The sequence below is a fragment of the Colobus angolensis genome, unplaced genomic scaffold (genome assembly GCF_000951035.1).
Source record: "Colobus angolensis palliatus isolate OR3802 unplaced genomic scaffold, Cang.pa_1.0 Scaffold38, whole genome shotgun sequence".
Taxonomy (NCBI): Eukaryota; Metazoa; Chordata; class Mammalia; order Primates; family Cercopithecidae; genus Colobus; species Colobus angolensis.
Genome location: NW_012117154.1, coordinates 10277333 through 10286533, shown reverse-complemented (window position 1 = coordinate 10286533; position 9201 = coordinate 10277333). Strand labels below are relative to the sequence as shown.

The following is a 9201-nucleotide window of genomic DNA, read 5'->3' as shown; positions in this document are numbered from 1 at the left end:
TGGCATGATCTCAGCTCAGGGCAACCTCTACTGCCTCCCAGGTTCAGGCGATTCTGATGCCTCAGCCTCCCAAGTAGCTGGGACTACAGGTGTGCACCACTACACCCAGCTAATGTTTTGTATTTTTAGTAGAGATGGGGTTTTGCCATGTTGCCGAGGTTGGTCTCGAAATCCTGAGCTCAGGCAATCCACCTGCCTCATCTTCCCAAAGTGCTAGGACTGCAGGCATGAGTCACCATGCCTGGCCGTCCACTTTATACAAGAGTAAGTTTGCCTGGAAGACATCACTGCAGAGGGCAGAACCTCAAATCACACACTCCAGTTCAACGAATCAACCCTGTCTCAACACAAACACTTTAAACACATTTTCCTAAACATAAAAGTAATTCGTGTTTACTTTAGAAAACGTGTGAAAACACCAAGTACACAGAAGAAAATCAAAACCTCCTGTGATCTCACTCACTGATCACAGACAATGACAGACAGCACACTGATGTTTACACTTTCAGACTTTTAAAAAAGTGGACAGGCAGCACAAGTACAAAGCGTTCACTGGGTTCACACAATGAGCCTGTGACCTACGGTTTTCACTCTATAAGCTCTGAACATTTTTCTTATTAAATATACTTCTAACACTATTTAGTATCTGTAGAGTATTCTAGCCTATGAATTATCATGACTTAACTATCCAGTTTCCTAGTCTCGTACATTTAGACTTCTCAGTTTTTACTATTCTAAATTATGTTAAGATGAACTTCCTTCAACATAAATCATTCTGTATGTACCTTAATATTCTTAGGGTAAGTCTCTGCACATGAACTTGACGGGCCGAGACTATGCGTACTTTACGGCTTTTGATTTTACCAGCCGGTGCCCTCCAGGAAGGTGTTCTTTGGGCTGCTTGCTGAGAGGGAACGGCCAATCTTCCCACACTCTCACTCAACAGATACCAATCACTGTAGTCTCTGTCAATTTGATGGGTAAAAATAACTTTCTTACTTCCATTTGCCTCTCTTTGTGTGGTTAGACGTTTTTAAAACACTTGCCAGCATGTTTTTTTTACCTTGTTAACTGCCTGTTTGTACCCTTTGTGCTTTTCCCTATGCCAGGAGCATGACTCACAAGGCAGCACTGCCCTCTGCTTGCTCTCCACCCCATCACTGATCCACCCAGCCCAGGCAACCCTTACTAACCCCCGGGTGTGCGGCCTTCCACACCCCCACCATGCCCATGTCATTCACAAACCCCCGCGTACCCATATACATACACACACACACACACCCCCAGGCCCTTTCTTTGCTTGGCTTTTTTTTTTTTTTGAGATGGAGTCTCGCTCTGTCGCCCATGCTGGAGTGCAGTGGCACAATCTCGGCTTACTGCAACTTCCACCTCCCCAGTTCAAGCAATTCGCATGCCTCAGCCTCCCGAGAGGCTGGGACTACAGGTGTGTGTCACTATGCCTGGCTAACTTTTGCATTTTTGGTAGAAATGGATGGGGTTTTGTAACGTTGGCCAGGCTGGTCTCGAACTCCTGACTTCAAGTGATCTGCCCACCTCAGCTTCCCAAAGTGCTGGCATTACAGGCGTGGGCCACCAAGCCTGAACTGCATTTTGCTTTTCTTACACAATACCTTCTGGAAAAACTCTCCAACTGTCAGAATCCCGATTTACTGCTTTCAGTGGCTATACGATATTCCATGGCAGGAACTTCACTTGATTCTCCAGCCATCCCCCACTGACAGACTTTGTCTTGGGATCTAGTTTTCTACCACCATAACTGATGCTGCAACAAAAGAAGTCTGTGCACAGATAAGCTTATGTGATGACACTTTATTTCTGCGGGATAGATTGCCAGGGTTGAAGAATACGCCTTTTTTTTTTTTTTTTTTTTTTTGAGATGAGGTCACCCTCTGTCGCCCAGGCTAGAGTGCAGTGACACGATCCTGGCTCATGGCAATCTCCACCTCCCAAGCTAAAGCAATCCTCCTACCTCAGCCTCTCAAGTAGCTGGGACTACTCTTTGTATAATATAGATCCTATTTGACATCTCAAGAAATTTTTTTACAAACATATTGTTTTCCCAGTTATCTTGTTTAGGATCAGCAACTTCAAGAGTCAGGTCAACAGAAATTTTCCAAACTGAAGCACAAAAAGAAAAACGAACAACAACAAAAACAAGTAAGAATAGAGCATGAGACATGTCAAACAGCAGCAAAAATTCTAACTTACGTTTACATGGCGACCCCAAAAAAGAAGAGAGAAGATGAGGCAGAAAAAAATAAATGAAGAGATAATGGTGGAGATCTTTCCAAAATTAACAAAAAAAAGATCATCAAGGCCAAAGTGGGTAGGTCACCTGAGGTCAGAAGTTTGAGACCAGCTTGGTGAACATGGTGCAACCCCGTCTCTACTAAAAATACAAAAAATTAGCCAGGCGTGGTTACTCGTGTGTGTCATCCCAGCCACTTGGGAGGCTGAGGCAGGAGAATCGCTTGAACCCAGGAGGTGGAAGTTACAGTGAACTGAGATCACACCACTGCTCTCCAGCCTGGGTGACAGAGCCAGACTTCATGCCAAAACAAAACAAAACAAACAAACGAAAACAACAAAAACTCATTAACTCACAGAGTCAAGAAGCTCAACTAACCCTAAGTGGGAAAAACAAGAAGAAAACTGCTAAAAACCCCCAAAATGAGAAAAATGCTAAATGCAGCCAATGTGAAAAAGGAATACATTACATTCAGTGGAACAATAGTAAAATATTGCTGACTTCTCATCAGAAACAGAGGCCGGAAGACAGTAAAATGGCATCTTTGAAGTGTTAAATAAAAACTGCAAACCTAAAATCCCCAATCAAGCTATTCTTCAACAATGTAGACAAAACACATTTCATAGTTTGACACAGCAGACTCACACTAGTAAATACAAACATACAGCTGTCAGGTTGAAGGGAAATGATCCTACATGAAAACACAGAATGCAGGAAAAAGGGAAAGACCTCAAAAAAGGCAAATAATACGTGGGGAAACATAAAAGACTATTTATTTAACTTTATTAAAAAAAGACTCAACAATGACAATTTATTGTGGGGCTTACAATATATGCAAAATTAAAATGATACATCAACAGTACAAAAATATGGGTGCTGGTAAATGAAACTAACTTATAAGATCTTTACCTTATGAAACGGTTAAAAAAAAAGACTGAAATTGCGTTAGGATGCATATTGCAATTTCTTGGGAAAATACTAAAACAATCTGAAAAGATACAGCTAACAAGCTAGTAACGGAGGTAATGTGGTATAGAAAATACTTTATTAATCCACATGAGGGCAGGAATGCAGACATGCACAAAAAAGAAATGTGACAAATATAAAACAAACAGCAAGATGTTACACTTAATCGTATGAGTCATTACATTAAATGTTAATAGACTAAATACTCCAATTAAGAGGCAGAAATTGCGTTTAACAGAGGGACCAAAAAAAGACCTAAGAGCTAGACCTGACTAGCTCTTTACCAGAAAAATGCTTTAAACATAAGGACTGGAGGGAAAAAAAAAAAACATACACACACACACACATACTTTATTATTATAGAAAATACTTTATTTTCTATAATTTCCCTAAAAATGGGAATATTTTCCTATGCCAGGAGCATGACTCACAAGGCAGCACTGCCCTCTGCTTGCTTTCCACCCCATCACTGATCTGCCCAGCCCAGGCAACCCTTACTAACCCCCCGGTGTGCAGCCTTCCACATCTCCCCCCATGCCCATGTCATACACAAACCCCCGTGTACACATATACATACACATACGCACATACACACACACACATGCACGCACGCACACACCGAGGCCCTTTCTTTGCTTGGCTTTTTTTTTGAGATGGAGTCTTGCTCTGTCACCCAGGCTGGAGTGCTATAATAACATAGCCGGTATAGCTATATTAACATTAAAAAAAGGTACATGCAAGAAAAGAAGTATTTATTAACAGGTAAAAAGACAGATATTTTATAAAAAATAAGGTCAGTTAATCTGGAAAACAAAACTTATACTAAATATATACACCCAACAACAGGGACTCAAAATAAACAAAGCAAAAAGTGACAGAACCAAAAGGAAAAATAGATATATCTACAATCATAGTGGAGAATTTTTAGTAACTGATAGATGACAAAAAAAAAATCAGAAAAGATATAGAGTTTTGAACAATACTAACAACATATTTGATCTTAATGGCATTTACAGAATGCTACACTCAACAACTGCAGAATACATAGTCTTTGCAAGTACTCATGGAACATTCACCAAAATATTCCATATGATTAGAATATAAAGCAGGCCTGAATAAATTTCAAAAGACTGAAATTATAGAGGATGTTATGTTCTCTAACCAAGGTAATTAAAGCAAAATTAAATAAGAAAAAGTAAAATTTCCAAAATGTTTAGAAATTGGTCAACATACTTTCAAATAGTCCAGAAAAATTCTAATTTCCACTGAATATATTAGAAAATATTTTGAATAATGAAAATGCAATGTATTTAAATATGTGACGTATAGCTACAGCAGTGATTAGGGGAAAGTCATAGCTTTAAAGACTATTAAAGAAATGTTTAAAATCAATTTTCTAAGCTTCTCTCTCAGATGCTACAAAAATTAACCCAAATACAACAGAAGGAAATAAAGACAAAAGCAGAAATCAATGAAATAGAAAAACAGAGAAATCAACACAGATAAAATTGGTTCTTTATAAAAATAAAATTGATAAAACCCTAAAAAAAAGACTGATCAAGTGGGAAAAAAGGAGATAAAATACAAATTACCATTATCAGACATCTATTCTATAATGGAGGGTAGTATTAACAGGATGAACACAAGTATTACTGAAGTACCACCATGACCCTCAAGTAGTCAGCAAAATTAAAGTAACAAGATACCTTTTTTTGTTGTTTTTTTTTTTGAGACGGAGTCTGGCTCTGTCGCCCGGGCTGGAGTGCAGTGGCCGGATCTCAGCTCACTGCAAGCTCCGCCTCCTGGGTTCACGCCATTCTCCTGCCTCAGCCTCCCGAGTAACTGGGACTACAGGTGCCCGCCACCTCACCCGGCTAGTTTTTGTATTTTTCAGTAGAGACAGGGTTTCACCATGTTAGCCAGGATGGTCTTGATCTTGTAACCTCGTGATCCGCCCGTCTCGGCCTCCCAAAGTGCTGGGATTACAGGCTTGAGCCACCGCGCCCAGCCCAAGATACCATTTTTTAACCCATGAGACTGACCAAAACTTAAAAGTCTGATGCTGTCAAGTGTTAGCAAGCACTATTGTGGGCTACTGACAGACCTGTGAACTAGTAAAGTCATTGTGGGAAACAACTGATCATTACCCAGTATAACTGAAACTTGCAATCCCTTGCACCCTGCAATGCCATTATTGGAGCACAGAGGCATGGAGAAGGATGGTCACTACAGCATTGTTCGAAATAGAAAAAACTACAAACAACTTAAGTGTCCAACAAAAGGGGAATAGGTAAAATGGGGTATATGCCTACTGTATAGCAGTGAGACTGCAACAGGCATGTAACTACAACTAGGATACTTTATACTTTCAGAGAAGGAACACACTACAGGAGTACCCTACAGTGGCAGGACTGAACCAGCATTACACACATATCAACAAGGACAAATTCCCCAAAGGTAAAGTTAAATGAATAGGCAAGCTACAGGTGACACTGAGAGTATGACACCACTTACGGAAACTCTAAAAAGCACACACAAACAATATCATATGTCATTCAAGGATATCTATATAAGACACAGAGGTATAAAAAAAGGTGGAGTGACACAAAACAGATTCAGGATTCACAGTAGTGTTTGCCTCTAGAAAGAGAAGAGGAAGAATAGGACAGAGATTGGGGAATGAACTTTATCTAGAGGATTGCTTTTTCTTTTTTAAGATATGAAGTCTCACTTTATTGGTCAGGCTGGAATGCAGTGGCTATTCACAGACACAATCAGAATACACAACACCCTCAAACTCCTGGCCCCAAGTGATCCTCCCGCTTCACCTCCTGAGTAGCTGAAGTACAGACACATCCGACAGTATTTTTATTGTATAAATAATGACTTAATGTACACTGTTTAATGCACTTGATGTTTACAATATCATTCCGGAAATGTCCTAATATTTGTTAAATTTATCAAAAGAAAAATAAGATGCCCACGGAATTAAAACATTTTATGAATAATTAAAGAAATTAATGAAAGATGCTGACTATAAATAAAATTCCTATATATAAAAACCCAAATGAAAACAGACCATTGGAATGAAAGAGAAAAAAAAGAAAATATTAAAATTGACATAAGAGATACGGAAATGCTTTTCAAAAACAGTATCTATTATTCAGTTGGTGAGTTTTACATAATCAACATTCCTTAAAATTTGAGGGTTTTTTTACTGCTAACTTGAACAAAACTACATGAGTACCCTAGGCAGAAACAGTATGAATACACAAATCTTTTCTAATGTGTCCAACTTGCCTTCAATATATTGCTGATATTATGCCTGAAATTGTATTGAACAGATCAGAAAATATGCTTGCTTTGCCATTTCACATACCAAAAATGGAACCCTAAATGATGATGATATTTAGGGCCTAAGTATTTCGTTAGAAGTGTTATGGTGCCCGGGCCGGGCGCAGTGGCTCAAGCCTGTAATCCCAGCACTTTGGGAGGCTGAGACGGGTGGATCACAGGGTCAGGAGATCGAGACCATCCTGGCTAACACGGTGAAACCCCGTCTCTACTAAAAAAAATACAAAAACCTAGCCGGGCGAGGTGGCGGGCGCCTGTACTCCCAGTTACTCGGGAGGCTGAGGCAGGAGAATGGCATAAACCCGGGAGGCGGAGCTTGCAGTGAGCTGAGATCCGGCCACTGCACTCCAGCCTGGGGGACAGAGTAAGACTCCGTCTCAAAAAAATAAATAAATAAAAATAAAAAAGAAATGTTATGGTGCCCAATGCAGGATGTCACCTTAGAGACACTGTGTTTCCTCTGCCTCACAATCTTCACATTTAAGCATTCTACTGCTGGTGGCCACCTTCCAAGGCACAAGTCAAGCTCCACCGTATCTGTGAGCTGACGCTTAGCTCTCTGTAATGTTCACATTCATTCAACACAGATTTTTAGGAACTGGAACCGAAATTACCTGCGATTCACTTCTGGGACAGTCGCCTGATGTTGCCATAGTTCTCTTAGGCTCTGCCTCATAACTGCTGCTTTACTTCATTTTCTTCTCCATTTCTACTTTTAAAAAGAGAAGGAGACACAAAGTACTTGTTATATTGCTTAATAATTAAGTTCACTTAACTTCTAAGGGGCATGATAAATGTCCTCTACCAAACAGAAGTAAAATGTGTATGTGTAAAGAATAGTATAGAAATGAAAATTTACAATTCTTTACAGAGACAAAAGCATTTAAAAATCATAAACCTCTAATAGTGTGTTTTCTTCACTAGTCTGAAAGGTGTTAATCTTATTCATTTGCTGAAGCCTGTTAGTTTCTGTTAGATCAGGTGTCGACTTAAGGCAATAAATCAATATTCATTCATTTCTTAGAACTGTGATAGCTTTAATTCCAATTAAAAGTCCCTACCTGGGACTTTACAGTGTTTCCACTAACAGGAACCAAGGTCTGCATCTTCCAGTCTTTTCCTTCTTCTCAATTCTTATTTTTCCAGTGACAGTGTAATCCACACTCTGCTCTGGGACCAATATGTTTTTTCAATTGCATAGCAATTCTTTGTTTAAAATGCATGCTTCACTTCTAAATCCAGACTTGAAGCTTATTTTTGTGATATTCGTAGTTACAAATGCTTACTGATTCACATAATTATATTTTCATTGGAAAACCTGGGTCCAAATTGGGAAGGGGTCGGAGTGGAGGCCGGGGTGCGTGCAGGATCCAGCTCTCCTAAGATGCCCTCGGAAGGAACAGGATCATGGAGGGTGGGAACAAGTGGCCAATGAAGGGGGGTGAGAAGGGGGCAGGAAGCGAGGGGGCCACGCGTAGACATAGACAAGAGGGTCAGGCTGAGCGAGCGCCGCGAGCTACGGGGCAGGGGCCGTCAGGCAGGTGGGCGTGGTCGCGAAGGGCGTGGCAGAGATGGTGGAGTGGGCGTGGCCGCAGAGGGCGAGGCCGTAGAAGGCGCTGGATGGTGGGAGTGGCCGGGAAGGGCCGCGGCGCTCAGTGAAGGGTGTGACGGGGACCCAGCTCCCGTTAGGACGCCAGGGCAGGTGGCAAAGATCGCGAAGGCCCTCGGAGGCCCCAAAAGGGGGCGGAGGCCTCTGTCCGCCAGCGACGCACACGCAGTGCGAGGACGCCTCACCTGTCTTCCTTACGTGCAGTCCAGTCACCTGAGCGGCCTATCAGGACACCTACCTCAGCCGCGTTTCTCCGCTGAGTTCCGCGTCCACACCGCCAGCGCGGAGGGGCGGACGGTCTTTTCCAGGAGCCTGAGCCAACGCCCTCAACCCGCGCAAGCGCAGTGCACGCAGGCCGTCAGCCGAGAAGTCCCGCCCAGGGTCCGGCGCCCCGCGCAGGCGCAGTGCTCAGACGGCCCACCCTTCCAGGGAAGCCGAGCCACCGCCCTCGACTCGCGCAGGCGCACCGCTCACAGACCGGCTGCGGCTTGGGCTGCGCAGCGCACTTCAGGTCTGAGCCTCCCGCGCTCTTGCGAGCCGAGGCCCAGCGCCCCCTTGTGTGGAGCTTGTCCCCAACCGCCCCGCCCCGACGCGGGGGGCTAGGTTTGGGGTCTGACCCAGGGTGCAGGGCGCGGGGCGGGAGGCCGACCTGGGGCGGGGGGCGGGGTTGGGCCCCTCACGGTCTGGGAACAACCCCTACGAGCCACAAAATGGCTGGGGCTTGGGGGACCCCAACCTCCTCGTGTCTTCCCGCAAATAATTCAGTTAACTTTCCCGTCCGCGCTGCTCAGTGTGCGCCCTCTGCTTTCTTCTGGACAAGTGGAAGCAGAATGATGACGTTTCTGTTTTGGGGAGAGGAAGTTTGGGGTTAAGGAGAAGTGGGTGGCACTAATGCCTGTAAAACAGGAATAAAATTTGAAGCACCCCCCCTCCCCGCCCCGCGACCCGGCGCCGGCCCCGGCAGCCGCGGTGGACTGGACTCCCTCCTTTACCAGGGAACCCT

The 9201-nt window shown here is 43.3% G+C and overlaps 1 long non-coding RNA gene across 1 annotated transcript; it reads right to left on the bottom strand.

The window, feature by feature from the left end:
• Positions 1-7203: 7203 nt before the first annotated feature.
• On the bottom strand, positions 7204-9027 carry LOC105520455. Its single transcript, XR_001003139.1, has 3 exons — positions 8437-9027; positions 7651-7759; positions 7204-7298 (listed from the first exon to the last, which is right to left on the bottom strand). It is a non-coding gene; the product is annotated as an uncharacterized LOC105520455 (long non-coding RNA).
• Positions 9028-9201: the final 174 nt, after the last annotated feature.